Below are 18,409 nucleotides of genomic sequence, written 5' to 3' on the forward strand. Positions count from 1 at the left end.
GGATGATTACAGAACCAAAGAACCACACAATGGCTTGGGGTGCAAGAGCCTTGAAGATCATCTAGTTCCAACCCCCCTGACATGGGCAGAGACACCTCCCACCAGACCAGCCTTCAGCTTTCAGGGATGATGCATCCACAACTTCTCTGAGAAATGTATTCCAGTGCCTTAACACCTTCACAGTGAATTTATTCCTGATAGATGAGCTAAATCTACCCTTTTTCAGTTTCAAGTGCTATCCCTACATGCCTGTTGGGGTCAGTTTGTCAGGACCCCAACAGTGTAAAAGTCTTTTTCCAGCCTGTGCAGCCAAAGAAGGTGTCTGGAATGTGTCTGATTGTGTTGTTTATTTTTCCTTATCTATAACATTCTTTCTTTGACGTGGCAAGATCTGTCCAGAAAGGAAACCATGGCCATCTGCTGCGAGCCTTGGGCAGCTCACACATGCTATACTCAAAACTACATGTAGTATGTTTACAATCTTTTGCCAATACCTATCATCTATGTTAGACTGTGAATCTCTACCTTAAACCAATAGAAAAATGTCACCATCACACCAAGACATGGAGGACAAGAAGAAGAAAAAGAGGGCTAGGACACAGCCAAATTCCTCCGTCTTGACCCTTTGAATTATATTATAAAAACCCCAAATTTCTACTTTTCCACCCTATGTTAATTCAACTATCACACTATTCACACCCTTGTGGCTTATAATTCTTCATGCTGGCAATTTTTTCCACAGGATAAAATCAAAGTCACAGCTGTTTTTTACTTCTTGCCAAGGTCTCCAACCCCCCTGCCAGGGTCTGGAGACAGCCAGGGCAGGCAGAGGGATGTCCTGAACTCCAACACATGCCCTTGTCAAAAGTCCCTCTCCAGCTTTCTCGTAGGCCCCCTTTAGGAGCCATGAGGCTGCTGTACGGTGGATGCATTCAAACCACCTAAATGTTAAAATTTAGCCATGACTTCAGAAAACATCAGAGAAACTAGCTGATTTGAGAGTGACACAGTGATGCTCTCAGATAAAAATGGTTGTTTGCTATTTTGGTAGGGAGGTTTGTTTTTACTGTAATTCTCATTCAGTCAGGTAAAACAAACAGTATTTTCAATGAGCAGCCCCACGATTTGAGCTGTTCCGTGTGTGTGGGATTTGAGGGGAAAAGCAGAAACTGCAGAAGGGAAAATTCCAGAAGGAATTGGATTGCTGTGTGTGCACCCAGGTAGCTGCTGTGGTGTGCTGAACCAGATCTGCAACACAGTCATTTCAGCAGCCTGTCTGTGGCATAAGAGTGAGCCTGTGAGAGCAAACTGAATAATTCCACAACAGGTGAAATACGGATTGAAAGCTGTTGGGAACTTTAGGAGACTTGATGTGGACAGCACAGAAATCTGTGTGCAGAAGATTCAACAGCAGTTTCTGAAAAAAATGAGAGGGGTAGAATTTTATCTTATTTTTCTTATTGCTTTAATTGAATGGATTTTTCTATTAGCTCAATTCTAACTCTGTATATTGCTGATCAGGAAATCTGAGAGTCTCTTGGCATTTTGTGAGCAGAGATACCCATGATGTGTATAACTTGATGACTAGAATGTAAGTTTTGTTGGTTAAGGATTATTTGATTGCAGTTTCATTAGGGTTTGCAAGGATATAATGTTACAGCATATAGGGAGTTTTGTGTCTCATCACAGCCCAAACACTCAGGTAGCAGGTGCCCCAAAGCTCAGAGGACATCCACATTCAAAGCCTTCTATCCTACTCTGAGAGTAGCTAGGAATCAAAGTTTTTGTGCATTTGATACATTCAGTGGCCATAAACTCAGGGAATTAAACTCTTGTGTGACTTCATAGCGGTGCCTTTTTGCCACAGAAGGAAGAATTAATAATTTGAAGTTATTTAACATCGTTATTTCTGGTAGCAATTCCAGTACATTAAATTATACGAAACATAAACCAGTCCCATTGTATTCCAGGAGCAGCCAATTAATATAGCAGCTGGGAATGAGACCAAAGTAGTTTTTTCTGTCTGACCAACAAAGCCACAGGACACACAGACTGTATGCTGGCTCTGTGTATGGAACAGCAGTTCAAAGAGGAAAGAAAGGTTACAATGCACATATTTTAGGAGGGCTTGTGCTCGTATTGCAGCACAGACATGTTGGTTCAGTGTAGGCTGGATGAGTGGAAAGGCTGACAAAGATGCATTGCAATGGCAAATTTGCAGCAGAGCACCACTGCAACTGAGTACTTAGAGTCAGAAGATGCAAGTGGTGAAGCTCCCACAGTCACTGCTCCAGAGTACAAGATGCCTGAGGCTGCAGATTTGGCAGTGCTCTCCAATGCCATGAAAATTATCTGTTTCAGCTTCTTGGTTTGGAATGCTCACACTGGACATTTTGGATTCTTATAATCTGTGTGTTTCAAAAGCCAATCTGCCATGTAAAATTTCTGATTCTCTCAGAAACCATGTTCAAAATTACAAGGAGACTATAAAGAGAAGTTGCAATTTCCTTTCTTTTAGCAAAACCAAGAAGTGTAATTGTAGGTATTAATAAAACAAGCAGGATTTGGAGAACTGCTCTTATGTGTACCCTCCATTCTTTTAGCTGGAGTGCTTGAAAAGAAGAGAGAGCATCAAGAAGTGTAAAGGGGATAGAATTAATCCCAAATATTCCAAACTGAAAAAACGCTGTCAACACCTAATTGATTCACATTACAGCACTGAAAGGTGGGACAGGATGCCATTGCCTGGGTGCAAAGTTGAACTCAGGGTTTGTTGCATTTCTCTTGAGTCACTGAGAGAAACAGAGAGAGTAATTCTTGTCTTACATCTCTGTAATGTCTTGTGAGCCCATGCTTAGCATGAAATAAGAAAGAAAAAGGCACTGCAATTAAATTTGTTTGAGTTGGCAAGCTCTTAAATAGCAACCTCTTGGGGAGGCAAGGAGAAGGTGGCTGCAGAGACAAAAGACTGAATTTCATTAACAGTTACACCTACAACAGTTCAAAAATAATTACCACGCAAAATGCATTTTTGTTAGAAACAATTATTTAATAGTCCTGGAACAAAATTTGCTACATAATTGGGAATACTGACAGGTAAAATAGGGGGAAAATATTTCAGCAGTGTGACCCTGCACACGTATGCCCTCTACTTCCCAGCCTTCTCTTAAATACAGAGTGGTGGTAAGCTAATTTAACACCTATTGCTCAAATTCATATCTGGTCATAACATGCTAGCATCCAAACCCAGCACAAACCTTTTGGACTGTCCCTACATCCATTTCTGCTCCTGCACATCCTAGATCCTTTGGATGTGTTGGCAATGCTGATCCCACTGTACTGGCAAGACCAGGACCCCCACTGCTCCTCCCCACTGCAGTGGTTTCTGCTCCGTGTGAGCTCAGGAAAGGAGAGAGGCTCTGCTGGGAGACCACGGGACATTTGTCAGCCAAATTCAGTCAGAAATCATGGTATGGACATTACGAACATCAGAAACCAGGAAAAGGCATCAGTGACACTGAAAGAGTGAGAAAAGACCACACAGGTGGAAAATAGAGTACAAACACCATCCATAATAAAATGCTTAGCATTTTTAAGAAGTGCATAACTACAGCATTTGAGCACTTTAATTGAAATATTTTTATATTAAAAGCATATTTCATCCCTTCTTTAGAATCACAGACTTTGAAATAAATGGGTTCTTTTATTATCAAGTTCACTTCATGTTATAGCAAATTAACATTCAGTGGTTTAATTACCCATAATATATTCAATTTTAAAGAAAAGAGCATCCATTTTGCCTAGCACAGCAAATCATAAGTTCTCATAGAAATGGACTGCTTAATGCAGAGAGAATTCATAATTTTCTAGCAGTGAAACCAGTTATCCATGGTAGTAATACAAGAATATTTCTGGCAGTATTGGAGCAGATTAAATGGACCAGATTAAATACACCTGATTCTAGCAATTTCCATGAAGCACTGAAGAAGCATTGAAGATAGAAGAGTAGCCCCATTCCTAATCCTCCCACCACAGGGGAAAATCATGCTCATTTATTTCCCTTCTTTCTGTTCACTGAATATTTAGGATGCCTGCAGTGTTTCTAGTCCACTTAATTCCTGACTTCAGTTAATTGTAAGGCTCTAGTCATCAAATCTTAATATGCTCAAGACAAAATTAAACTGTGGATGATGTCCACAGAATGCCTTTTCTGCCAGTTTTTCTTTGGAAAAAGAGGAGTTTTAAATTCTAATATTAAAATCACTTCCCAGATTGTGAAGGGGGAAAAGAAACCCACAATAAAATCCCCCAGACAGAAACAAATATGTGGAGAAATATAGTTAAAAAAGAAAAAATAAAGAGGGATAAAGTTGGGCACCATGGATCCCTGAAAATATTTTGTATAAAGGCTAGGACGTACTGAGGAAGGAAAGCAGATATCACAGAGATCCTGACTCTTCCTGTGACTGTGATGAAGAGGCCACTTCTTTGCTGCCCCAGAGTGAAATGAAAAAGGAAGATGTAGGGAAGTGCTGCTGCTAAGTTCTCTCTTGGAAGCAAAGCAATTCTATCAAACATGCAACTGACCTCAGGTTCCCATAGAAGTGTCTGAATCACTTTTGTCTGACTTCAAAATGTTATGGTGTCAGAAAAGAGCACATTACTCAAATTGTAAACAGAAAATGTAAATAGAAATGGAAAGTGCTTTTCTTTTAAAATTTATCAAGAGATTTTAAATTAAAACTGGAATTCAGTTCTTCATTGTTTCTTCTCCAGCTAATCATTAAATTCCCAACATATTTCACACATGCCTCCAGGAAATACGTTATTTAGTTTGAATAGGTTAGGGAGTTACTGGTATGAAACTTATGGAGATGCTTATGGCTTCTTTCTCTGAATTAGTATGGATAAATACCCTCCAAGTGACATAAAAGCCTTCTCATGTTTCTCCTGAGACAGGTGAGCTCATGCAGCAAGTAACACAGAAATTCCATTTCTATTTGTTTGCATTTAAGCACCGCTCCATGCACAGGCTCAGGTTTCTGTTGCCGTGGTCCTTTGTGCATGTCCCAGTGTCCCTGAATCCTGTGCACATATCTGCTGTGTCCAGAGGGGAACCCTGTAACATGCTCCATGGTTGATGTGGTTAACTCCCTATCAATTTGAATTTTTGTTGTGTACCATGCTGCGTGATAATAATTATTAATATTCTCCAAGACCCCCAGATATTTGGATTCACTGTTCTTCTATTATACTAAAAAAGTAATATAGTTCATTATGATATTTCAAATATTAATAATAGTATTAATATAATTAAAATAATGAAAATGTATATGCACTTCAGAATTTATTTATTTGGAAAAAAAAATCTGCTTTTGTCTGGAGCTTGTTGGATGACTGCATCTACAGTGAAGTTCCAAAATGAAGTCTTTTCATTCTTCCCTCCAGAGTCCAAGAAACAAAGCAAGACTCAGTTATTTCAACCACACTGAGTAATCACGTTGAGCTGTACCAGGACAAAATAATTTTGTGGTTGTAGGAATTATGAGCCAGCCCTACAGTACAAATTTATTTGCTCCCTGTAGACAGATGAGAGCAGTTCAAAAGTGCTGATTTCATTATATCAGTCAAAACAGAGTCCTCACACTAAGAGTTACACAAACATCAGTGAGGTGTCACAGATTGCCCATACCAATGACTCTCTTCTCCCTCTTCATCATATACAACAACTAAACAGAGACAGTTAAAATGATGGGAAAATATTGGATGGTGAGAGGGCATTTCATCTCATTTAAACTTTAAAAAGGTCTTATTGAAATATTGAGTTTCAAGCAGATCTATGTCAAAGCAGGCACTAATTATAATATATATATCATGTCTTTGATGGTTATCAGATGGAGCTCTGTATGTATGAACCATTTTTTTCCTGGGTTATGTTCAAAAGTGGAGAGGTGGTCAGTGACTAGAGGAAACTCCAGAACAATCAGATCAAATATAAAAAAAGAGCTAAGATATATAGAATCAATTAATACTTTTTGGTTTTCCTACAGCCAAGCAAGTAGTGTCCAAACACAAATGTCTAAATGGGGACACAGATTTGGGGATATGAGAATTACAGCTGGTTCTAAATTTCCCATATCTACTACCCATAAATATATTCTTCAAAGTTATATACAGGAAGTAAATTTTTGCTACCATGTGAAGCACAAGAAGTGTCCTTTCTCATCATAAAGGAGCTCCAAAAGAACTCTGCTTACTGCTCTGCTGCTCAAAAATTAAAATTCTTGCACGTTTTGCTTTTTAGAATGATCAAATTCAAGCCTGGTTGTAAAAGGAAAAAGAATTGTATAAGTTAGATAATAATCTTATTTTATATTCCTTAAAATGGCATAAAATCTTGCATCCTGCACATTTTAAATCTAAATGTTAATGGAGGTGCACTGAAAACATTCCCTCAGAAATCACCATCTATAAAACACCATTTAAACAATTCCAAAATATTGTATTAGACAATTTTAAACCTCTTTTTAGGATAATAAGATGATTCAAATAGTTGTTACTGAAGTAAATATAAATCGCAGCTTGACTAATCATAAGCAAGCATTGATATAAAAAAAAAGTACTTTTTTTTCTAAGTGAACTTTTCAATGCAGTGCTGAAGTGTTTATGTTAATTCTGCACTGGGAGAAGTGCTGGTGGCTTTATCTTTCATTCAAAGCTGAAGGAATCTAAAGGTTATCTTGAACATTCAGGTTTTAAAGGAGCTTATATTTCCTAAATATTTTATTTAGACAAAAACCATGCTTTTCCTGAGTCACAACAGCTGACACATCTTCCACATTTATAAGGTGGCCTTCCAGACAGACACTTGAAATCTGCACAGGTGAAGTCCCCACCTGGAGAATTTTGTATGCTTGGGTTTCTTGTTTTCCAGAACACTGCAAATCTTCTGTCTACTTTTATTTCCTGATTTGTGATTTGATCCTTTGTTAACAACTGGCTCAAACAGCCCCAGCCCAGTAACAGCTGTGAGTTTATGCCACTGCCAGTGCTGATGTGCGAGTGTGTGTGCACAGAGGGGAAGATAGAGGAGAAAGCAGTGAGGAGATAAACCCAGGATATAGCTTTATAAAACTTTTACAGTTAAAGACTCAACAGAATTCCCATTTCAAACTGCTTCCACCCAAAAGAGCTTCTCTTCTTCTGCCTGCAATGTGATGGATTGTTATAAGCCCATGATTTTCTCACAAGGTAGTATTTACAGCTTTCCACAGAAAACAGGGTAATTTCAGCTAATGGAGTTATCTTATTCCTAAGAATCTTATGTGTAAGAAAGGAGAACTAGTTAAGAAACTCTGTATAGCAGTAGCCCCCATGCCTTCAGCTGAGAATTACTAATTTGCACATCAGTATTGACTTTGAAAGTCAGTTCACTGCCAGATTTATTACAGGATGTAATCAAACTCTCACTCAGCTGCACATTCCACTGGTGACATGACATAATCCATTTTCTGTGTGTTAGCACCAGAGCAAGCTCTTTCTAGTGTTGAAATGTCAACTGTGCAGCCTGACACATGTTTTGATTGAGTTTGGATGTCCTGTTGGGCCACCAGAGAAACTGACTTTTAAAGCGACGCTTATGAGGAGCCTTTGGAACATTTATCTTTGCAACTGTTCCTTTGTTCTGCTCACACAGCATGCTGCAAAGTGAATTTATTTCTCTCAGTTCATAAAGTAAAGCCAACCAAACATGTTTCTATGTAAAATTCAAAAATAAAGTCCATAATTAGATAAGAATCAAATTAAAACCTGACAAAGGATGTTCTGCAGCTCGTTCCATTAGACACCACAAAGGAGCAGAACAACAGGAGAGATCAGAAGAAGATAAAACATGAAGGGACTTGGGAAGAGTAACTTAACAGGAAGAACTGATTATGAGATGAGACAACAAATTGCAATGGAATTGAAGGACAAGGATTTGAGAAGATATAAAAAGGAAAAAGAAAGACTGAATGGAGACTGGCATTGTTCAAGATACAAAGATATAAAAAAAGGTGGGGAGGAATTTCTTGAGTTCTTGCAGTTACAGTTCTGGCCATCTGATTTCCTAAAAAGACAAAAAAAAGGTGGAGGGGTGATGTACTTGTTAAATCTCAACCATTGTTATGGCTTACTTTGTAAGGGTAACTGTAAATCACTGAGAATTAAGAACAAATAGAAACGGACTGCTTAATGCAGAGAGAATATTTAATTTTATGCATTACATATTGTTGCAGTGCAATTTTTCATTAGAATTTTCACTTGTGTATTTATCTTATTCTGGATTAAGATGCAATCAATTTTCCTTTTCTTTTTCCGTGTAGAGACCATTCAATTATAAAATAATCAGCAACAGAGGTTCTGTCGTAACAAAAACATCATAATGGATTCAACATTCAGAACCACCCATGTTTCTATGATGTATAGCAAAAGATTTTGCACTATATTCAAAGGAGATGCAGGAGGAATTTGTAGCAGAATTGGACATTTTAGTTGCAGTATATAAAAACTGGGACAAGTTTGTCAGGGTCTCTTTCACAAGCCTGTTAGAGTCTTGTTTAGTTTTGGAAAGTTTTGGGAAAGTTAATGTCTGCAATAAGGGGACTCCACAGTACTCTTCTTTTTGCTCTTTGTTTGTATTCCTGCATTATCTTTACAATAATTCAGTGGATTTCAAATAAATCTTCTTACTAAATACCTATAACCTGTGAATGCTGCAGCAGGTCAGGCTGGTTTCTGTGGCCATTGAAACATGGACACAACTGCCATCATCCCAAAGCAGAGCTAAGGTTAAGCATGATCATCTCTGCTGTTGCAAGACTTCCATTCGTACCTCTGTGACCTAGGACTGTGTTTTTTAATATATACAACATCTATTCTTGTGGTACCGGAAAATAATTTTATCTTCTTTTTCAGTGAAGTCCTTCATTGTATGTCTAAGCATAGTGATTTTTATCCTCAGACAGATATCCTGCCTCCTTCAAGGAAACAGAATTTAACCAAGTATGTCACTGAGACTAGTGACACAGACTGAAAGCTCAAGAATTTATGATGAACAACTCTTATTTGAATGCTTAGATGTATTAATCTACTCCAAGGTACTCCAAGTATGAAGAGATATTCATAAATTTGTAAGCCATTCCAATGATTCTCCCTGTAATTCAAATAAAGAAATCTTTTATCATTTACATTTGTAATGACTCAAAAGATCATAAAGGGGTTGGTGTTGGACAGGACCTTAAATGACATCTTGTTCCAATGCCCCTGCCATGGGCAGGGACACCTTCCACTAGACCAGGTTGCTCAGAGCCTGATCCAAACTGAACCACACTAACTCTCTTGAATAAGTTTGCAAGTTACCCTGAGTGCTGAGGAGGTTCTTCCTTAGAATCCCGAAATCCTGTTCAGCAAAGGAGGATATGAAAGAACACTGCCACTTCCTCTTGTTTTCTCACAATTATTCTGTGAAAATGAACTTTTAGTTCTCTGTAGGTGTATTGACAGAGCTTGTTTTGGTTTTAAGTAAACAAGCAGGATCCCCAGACATGCTAGGATAAGAGTATTTGGTTATATTTTAATAAATTAAGGGTTTGATTCATTTTTTAAACTGAATTTAGTCAAATAAGAGTAAAACTGGCGGCTTGGAAAAAATGCTAATGCATAACAAAATTTGGGCTGTATCCTGAGTGACTAAGTCCTATCTAATTAATGCTAGTATAAATCCAGAGGAATTATATGGAAATAAAATTACTGACACATTCTTTCTTTGGCCTAATGGACTGCAACATTCAGTCCACATTGTTTAATGTAATAGAATTTACTTTTGATATGCAAAATATTACAACTGCCAGGATTCTCCTGCAAGAAGAAAGGAAGAATCTGAATATCTGCCAACATGAACTCTGAATGCAGTACATTTTCATCACATAGTCTCAACAAACACTTCTTCCATTAACTTTACTTTTCATCGAGAATAAATCTATCTCACAATTTCATCAGATCAGAGGAATTCATTCATTTGGAAGAAGCTTAATGATATTTAATGGGAAGCTTCAACTATTTGTGTCATGGTGTACTTTTGCAAATGTTACAAAAGAGACAGGTGAAAATATTTTGAATTTTAGCACTGATTGTGCCTATCTATTGAAACATGAGTTTACTTCATGAGCAGGCCATTTCTGCATGATCCATGACATATAAAAATAACACAAGCTTAAAAGACATTATGTCAGTAGTAAAAAAAAAAAGTAAAAAAATCATTATTCAAGACCATATACATGTGACAGAACTGATAATATTATAATTTTTCCCATACAAAACAACAAAAAATCACAATCCTTCAGATATGTGAAAAGATTTCACTATGCTGTTTATGAAATTCCCATTAACAACAGTTAAACCTAAAAGATAATGAACCCAATACCTCAGACTTGCATTTATATTCAGATTAAATTCAATTTTCTGCAGCCAAGCTTGGTATTTTACCATTTTAATGATTCAATCATGTGTAATGAACTAATTTGCTACAACATCTCATTGAATTCCTTGCTGATGTGTCTGCTGCTGCCCTCTTCTTATCCCCAAAAAATTTTTAAGGCAAAAAAAAAAAAAATACATCCAAAATAAACTAGGAAAAGTTATTTCTTTGTCATTGTGTCGTGACATCACCCCTTAGAGAAGTCCAGAGGTGTACACAGAACTTTGCATCAGTCCCTTGCTCCAGACTAACACATTCCAAGGATCAGAGCAGTGTTTCCAGATGGAAGGGCCAGTGTTAAACTGTAGTTGATGTGAAATCTTGGCCATGAGAAAGACTCTCAGAAGCTCAAGGTTTCCAAGGGGGCTTGGCAGGGAAAATACCTGTCCAGAGCCAGAGCTGCTCCAGCAGCCAGAGCAGGAGACAACAAACAGGCCAAGGATTTGCAAGTAAGGAAGCACTTGGGTGAAGGTGCATGACTGCTTGGATAAATCACCTTCCATTGTACAAAAAGTCTGGTTGATTGTACTAGGTGTTAATAAAAATGGAAAATTATATTCTGAGACATCCTTGGAGGCTTTTTTTCCCTTTCCAAACATTCTGCCTTTGGTCAATAGGATCAGTTCTTCTCCTGCTAATGCTCTAGATAAGATAACTGTGCCAACCTAGCAAAGAAGATGTTTAAGACCTGACTTCTGTGCATTTCCACAACTCAGAAAAATCAAATGGGCTCCCATTAATGAGAACTTTCAATTTATAGGAAAAAAATGTAAACACTAAAGAAAGGGAGCTGATTAGATTTCATGACAGACAAGGTGAGAAAGTTAATAACACCATGAAGCACTTATATACCCAATTAATATCCCCTCTGATAACACTCTTTTGTCATGTGAATTATGAGCAGTCTCTTCACATCTATTTTGCTGAAAGTAAATTGGTTTTGTGAGGCTTGAAGGTCTAGAGATTCACTATAAACAGTGGTCACCACCACTCTGATTACTTTCTGAATATTGACTATGAGAACTAATCTTGCAGCTAGTAAGATGCTCTAGCAAGTGTCCAAAGTAGATTCTTATGCAAAATACATGGTTGCAGATAAGTCAAATAAGTAATTGGAGATGGAGAAGTGACCACCCAGAAGAGCAATATTTTTTCACAAAGAAATAAAAATTACTAAATAATTACAACTTATTTTTATCCATCTGCACCTTCCTTATGAGCAGAACATGGTTTATTTAGCTGCAAGTCTGATCTCTCTTGTCATTGGAGTATCAAAAACAAAGAGTTTTAGTAGTAGGTGCAGTCATGCTCTGAATGGGGATACAGGTGTGAAAGAAGAAGGAAGAGAAGGAAGAGAAGGAAGAGAAGGAAGTAGGTTTTGGTTATGATGCCAAAATACCAGGTGAAGACATCTGGGCACCCTGTGCATGCTTTGTTCTTAGGCAAGAGCTCACTGGTTTCGGAGCCTTATTTGGCTCCCTCCTCCACTGTGCAAAAAAGGATTAGTGGGTGCTTCTTTTATGAAATACACAAGACAGATCTAAAAATTAAGACTCTTGCTTTTACTAACTGCACAAATACAGAGCTAGGGACAGTCTCTGTGCTAAAGGGATTACTTGAAAAATAGATTAAATAAAGATTACTGTATCCTTTATATTTAAAAAGGTAGAGAAGTTCAGTTCTTCCAGTCATAAAAATAAAGGAAATTGAGAAACAGATTTAACCCTAGATGCCTTGAATATTGCTCTCCTCATTTTTATTGACAATATTTTTCATTCTGTTTGTGGAGGTTATGCGTTCATGAGACTTCCTCTCACCACAGCATCCTCACTGCCAGAGACTCACAACTCAATTTTATACAGAAATCTGCAGAAAATAATGCCTAGTGTATAAAAGAAGAAACCACTGAAAGCTTAAAAAAAACCCTTTTTTGCTCTCCAGATATATTTTTCATACACTGCCCAGTCATACATATTTGCATGTGTGTTAAAAATAAGACATGTGTGTGTTAAAAACAAAAAGCATGAGTTGCCACATGGCATTTGTGCAGGAAAGGTACACCAGGGAAATACAGCTCAAGGATTTGAACTGTAATAAAATGGACTGAAAGCAAAACTGAAGCATTTGTTACAAAGCTACATCCTTGGCTCTGTGGATGTGGGAGCAGCACACCAGGGGCTATTTCTATACATGAGGCCTTACAGGAAGCAAAAATTAACCATCTGACATTCCTCAAGATAACTATAAAGAGGAAGTGACCAGAGGGTCTGGTTTTTAGCCAGGTACATGAAAAACTAGGTGAGGATGACCTTCCTCACAGGAAAAGAAGTTGCTACTGAACTTATGTGTCTAAAAAATGAGTGAATTAAAATGCTGAATCTCACATATAATCTGTAAAAATATGCCTTTACTAGGCAGATGCAATCTAAGCCTTGAAAATAAAACCACTAAGGGTAAAATCTCAGTTGAATTGAAGAAAATAAATATATTAGCAGGCAGTCAAGAATTTTAACTCTGTCTAAAGATAAAGGTCTGAAAAAATACTCTTTTGCAAGAAAACAATCCCCTTCCTCTCTCGCACCAAAGCTGCCTGCATTAGAAGAAAAAGGAGTGAAAAGAGCATTCACCAGGAGGGAAGGCACCAACGTGTCAGCATCTAGCTCAACAGGGATTAATTTATCCAACTTACTCCTTGATGATAAAAAATTTGGAAGCTGCAGATGCTAAAACGCAGAGTTATGATGCTGTCACTGTAGGGAAGTAAACATTTAAATCTCTGGATGCTCAAAGGAAAGCTACAGAGCAGTGTCCTGGTCGGAATGTGCGACACCCGGGGCGTGAGCGGCGTCGCGGCTGCTCGTGCCTGCCTGGATGCTGTGATCAGGAGTGGAACACCCACAGACAGGTGAGCCTACACCTTCAAACACCTGTGATGTTCTCAGCACCCATGTGGGACGAGGAAAAGGCAGTCTGGGGAGCGCTGGGTATCAGGAAGGTGAGGCTGCTCTTCCCTTGGGAGGCCAAGAGCCTCGCTGTGCAGAAATGGACCATGGCCCTGCTGCCACAGCAAATCCCTGGAGAGGGAAGAGGGGAAGCAGGGTACAAAATGCTCTGTACCCTGACTGCAAAAGGGAGGATTTCATTAAAGCTCTTAGTAATCTGTAAAATAAATACAATGATGCAGAGAGGCCTCTTTCAATGCTTAAGAGAATGTGGATTTATCACACCCACCACTACTAAGGAGCTTCTGCAGGTTGGTTAATGTGTGTTTGGTGTTTTCTTATAGAAAGGAAAAGTAAATACACACCCCAAAGAATAGACTAAGTGGAGATAGGTGAAAGAAATTTCAAGTACTGACAATTTCAAGAAATTACATGGGAGTTTCCCTAATGCCCACTCCTATGTAAAACTTTTCCTGCAACCTAGTGAGCAATATATTTTTGACATTTCTTCCACAAGTTTTTAAGCCAAATACAGACAAGACACAGCTGTACTGCCATTAATTATAATGTTGTGCTTATCCACTTGAATTAACAGCAACACCCCTCAAAAGCAACTTGCATTTCATACAGCTTCAACAGCAACAAAGTAAATAAACTATACAGCACTTAAGGAGTGCACTGCTGATTGCAACCAATGTATGAGAAACAACATGTGCCTACTACCCAATTTCTCATTGAGAACATGGCGAACAAACATAATGAAGCTGAAAAAACCTAATTACATTAGAAAAATACAGTTTGTTGTGTGACTGCATGCAAAATAAACATCTGAAAAAAATTATCCTGGGATGTAATAGTAATAATAGTAGTGCCTTTAGTCTGGCTGTAAAGTATAGACCTTTTATCTTTGCAGAAGACAAAGGAACTTACTCACTGCATTCCTTCCAGTGTGTCTGGGCTGTCACCATCACCCCCAGCTATTCAGATGGCCAGGATTTTCAAACTCTTCATGTCTTCTAAGATCTCCTCTTTTAAAATGTGGTATGGAGACAGAACAAGTGAAAAAGAGACTGCTTAAGATGAACAGGAAGCACCTTTGCATTTCATGGAGTAAAATCTAGATTAAATTCCTGGTACTTGACAATCTAAAAAAAAGACCTAGAAGCATTTTGAGTGTCTGAGTTTCACATTGCTTGTACATTTGCATAGTATATTCACTGCAAGCTTAGAGATAACAGAAACCAAATGTGTTTTATGTCTGGAGTCAAAATGAATTATGGACTGTTAAGAAATCAGCATTTTTAAAAGAAGAGAAAATACACAAACGTTATTCATAGATTACAAAGTCCACAATATCTGTAGGACAACAGAACAACAACTGTTTACAGTTCTGACTATTGCACCAGCCTGCCCACAGTGATATGGGGCAGTCAGTGACACGTGTGCAGCATGAGGTGGCTGCACTGGTCTGGTTTACCTCAAAGTACTGCACAGCTGCTGTGGCTATGGGACCATGAATTGCCAGGTAAAAGGGAAGAACAAAACAGTTTTGCTTATTAACAAGCAGAAGTTGTTAGACAGAGCCATTAACAACAATGTCTGAGGCAAAGAACTTTCCCACTCTCAGGAGGATTTTAAAAATCACATTTAAAATAGACAAAATGCTATGCAATGGGACCTCTGTCAACCAGAACGTTCTGATGGGTCTGTCTAGAAGGAACCAAACCCAAAGAACTTTATAAGCAGCTTTCTGATTCTGAGGTCTTTGCTCTCTGGTTTGCTTTCAGCCAATCCATTGGCTTCTAACTTGCAGCAAACTCTACTCTCCCCTTTCTGTCTTTAGAAATTCACTCTTAGCCCCAGAAGTTGTCTCTCCCCAGCAAGGCCCTATCAGCCTGTAGAAGGTTTCTGAGAAAACACCCACTGTTTGACTGTCACTGTTCATCACAAATAATTTTAGAAACTAAAGTATTCTGGCTGAGAGCCAATGGGGATGAAAGAATTTTCTCATGAAATGTTGTCATTTTGGGTAGAAAACATTCCTGCATCAGAAATTCAATTTAGCACCAGGAGGTTTGACAGACACATTCTGACAAATTCTCTTAAGGGAGAGTCTCTTCAGAAATAAAAATTTCTGTTTTAAGCGAGGTTACTCATTTTACTTGATATTGCTAGTGCTGCTTTGGAAAAACAGTATGTCCATCTTTAATGCTAACACATAGAAGGAAATTTGCATTGCATGTGAATATTCTTTTCGTTTCACAACTATCGAAAAGCAGAAAAGTTAAATATGACTCAGCTAAACAAGTTGCAAACAATAAGCATGAAGACTACAAATGAAAGAGGGGAGAATATTGATTTAACCAGGTACTTATCCAATAGATTTGTATTAATTGTTCACTGCAATTGTAGAGCACAACTCAGGGCAGCTCAGTTATTATCCCAGGATCCTGAGGCACATCAGAATTTCACCCTATTAAATAAAAGAAAAAGTCTGAATTTTAAGGCATACATTCATTTTATTGACTCCAGGGCAGAAACCTCTGAATCTGGGTCATTATGAAAAAGACAACACAGAAGTTATGATGCCAGGAGGAAGAAAGAAGATTGAGTGGCTGAGTGCTCATCCCTCCTTGTGAAATTCCCATATCCTTCATCCAGCAACTTGTTCATGCATGAGCAATCCAAGGAAGAGGGAGATAAAGTCTGACCCCTCTGAAGTCTCTGTTCTTCTCTAGGCTGGGGACTCCTGTTCCTTTGTCTTGGTTTCAGTGGGGATAGAGTGAATTTCCTTTACTTTCTCTGGTATGGTGCTGTGTTTTTATCTGTGACCAAAGCAGTGTTGATACCACACTGGTGTTTTAGCTGTTGCTGAGCAGTGTTTGCACAGCATCAAGGCATTTTCTGCTTCTAAGACTGCCCTGACTGTGGGCATGCTGGCAGTGCACAAGAAACTGGTAGAGGACACAGAGGGAACAGCTGACCCCAGCTGGCCAAAGGGATGTCCTATGCTGCATAACCTTTTGCTCAGAAATAAAAGCTGTCAGGAAGAAGGAGGAATGGGGGTATCTGATGTTACGGTGTTTGTCTTCCCAAGTCACTGTTATGCATGAGGGAGTCCTACTTTTCTGCCAATTCTCCTGGCTGCCATTTGAAAATAGTGAATTAATTCCTTATTTTGCTTTGCTTATGTTTGCAGCTTTGCTTTACCAATTAAACTGCTTTTATCTCAACCTTCTAATTTCTCACTTTTGCCCTTCAGAGTCTTTTCTCCACTGAGTGGCTGTGGGGGACTTAGCTGCCTACTGGGGTTAAACTAGAGCATCCTTCAAGCTTGTTTATCATTAAGGTCCAGAAATTTCCCAGCAATGGCAAGCAGAGAATGCCTGATTATTTTAGCCTTACTAGTTTGCTGTCTTGGGAAGACAGGCTACTTATATTGATAATCTCATGCTCAGGAGAATGTAAGTCTGATTTCTTGGAAAAAGCTTCAACGCCTAGGCTGTAATATGAAAGCTGGGGGTTCATGCCATCATCAACTTCTTTATAGCAGTGGAGGATACATAGTTGTTGTACCCTAACAAGGCAAATTTTATGAGCAAATCTCTGTACTCTTTAAGAGCAGATGCAACATTACACTGCAGTGAATATCCTAAGCCATACATGTGGAATCCCTTTACGATCCAGGGCTTGGCAGAAAGGACTGGGCATGCTGAGTTCATGTAGCTGCCCTGTGTGTGTCATTGACCCATCAGCTTGAACCAGATTTGGTGCTTACACAGGAGTTCAGTACCAAATTGCCAGTGTAGACTGCATCCTTTCTGTCACTTAACAAGTGTGTAAATCATATCCCAAGTTCTGGCAGTTATATCTTATAATCAATTGTATGAATATCCGATAAAATACCATCAGTGTTTACACTAGGTGTCATTATCCCATAAAATATTTTCAATGTAACCAAAATAGAATAAATTAAATTAATAAACGCTATTATTCCTATCAGTGATAAGACATAAACATGAGGGTGGGTAGAAAGGATAGAAGTATAACCTCATCCACTCCTTTTCAGTGGAAGATCATGTACCTACAACTTTATGATTTTTTACTGCTGGAAGTAAACTAAAGCCAAGTATCCATACAATCATCTCAAAATTATTATTTTCAGTTTGCACTAATAACTATTAATTAAAATTAACTGTATGAAAGCAAAACCAACTTTAAATAATAAAACAAAAAAGCACAATTCTAAAAGCCATAAGTAATCTAGGTACATTCTGTCCTCTGTTCATTCATTAGATCAAAACTAATGACAGTGTTCAGTCTAGGGGCAGTGAACTGTAAAACAGCACAGCATTAAAGCTCATATACTTCCTGGCAGGGTGTTTGCTTCCCATGCTGGTGTTCCCCAGGCAGGATTGCTTCTCTGTCCTCAACACAGGAAAGATGCAGCCATGGATCCTTGTGGGCACTCTGTCCTTGGGGGCTTCTCAGTGTTTGATATGTCCTGCTCCCTCGAGATATTCACTCGGAAGGTTCCCTGTGCCATGGCAGAAATGCAAACCAATTACACAGAGATGGTGACTCTGGCCTCAGAGAAACAAAGCTCTGTCTGTGAGGAGAGCTGGCACTCAGCTCCTGCCAGCAAGTGGGTTTCATGACCAACCTACATGTCTCCAGCAATAACAGAATAGACACACAAACACACAAAGTATATTCACATTTTATGGTCAAACAGAAACACACACACACACTACACATTTAGATACAGATACACAGGCATACGTAGATCTCTCTTTTAATTTTAGAAATGAGAGCCTCTGAAGTCACAGATGCTCTTATGATCTGCATATGGATGTGAGAAGACGAAAATGGGTGGAGAACATTTATGGCAATTTCAGAAGTTACCCATCTGATTTTCTGTGAAGAATAATACAGTATTTATGAAGTTTCA

General features: G+C 38.5%; 1 long non-coding RNA gene across 1 annotated transcript in view; it reads left to right on the plus strand.

Moving 5' to 3' along the window:
• The window catches only part of LOC146768815 (uncharacterized), a 45,021-nt gene that overhangs the window by 13,744 nt on the left and 12,868 nt on the right, over positions 1–18,409 (plus strand). Inside the window, exon 3 of the long non-coding RNA XR_014956851.1 lies at positions 1–18,409. This exon is cut by the window's right edge and continues 12,868 nt beyond it. This is a non-coding gene — a long non-coding RNA (uncharacterized LOC146768815).

The sequence above is a fragment of the Lonchura striata genome, chromosome 1 (assembly GCF_050655825.1).
Source record: "Lonchura striata isolate lonStrDom1 chromosome 1, ASM5065582v1, whole genome shotgun sequence".
In the NCBI taxonomy this organism is placed as follows: domain Eukaryota; kingdom Metazoa; phylum Chordata; class Aves; order Passeriformes; family Estrildidae; genus Lonchura; species Lonchura striata.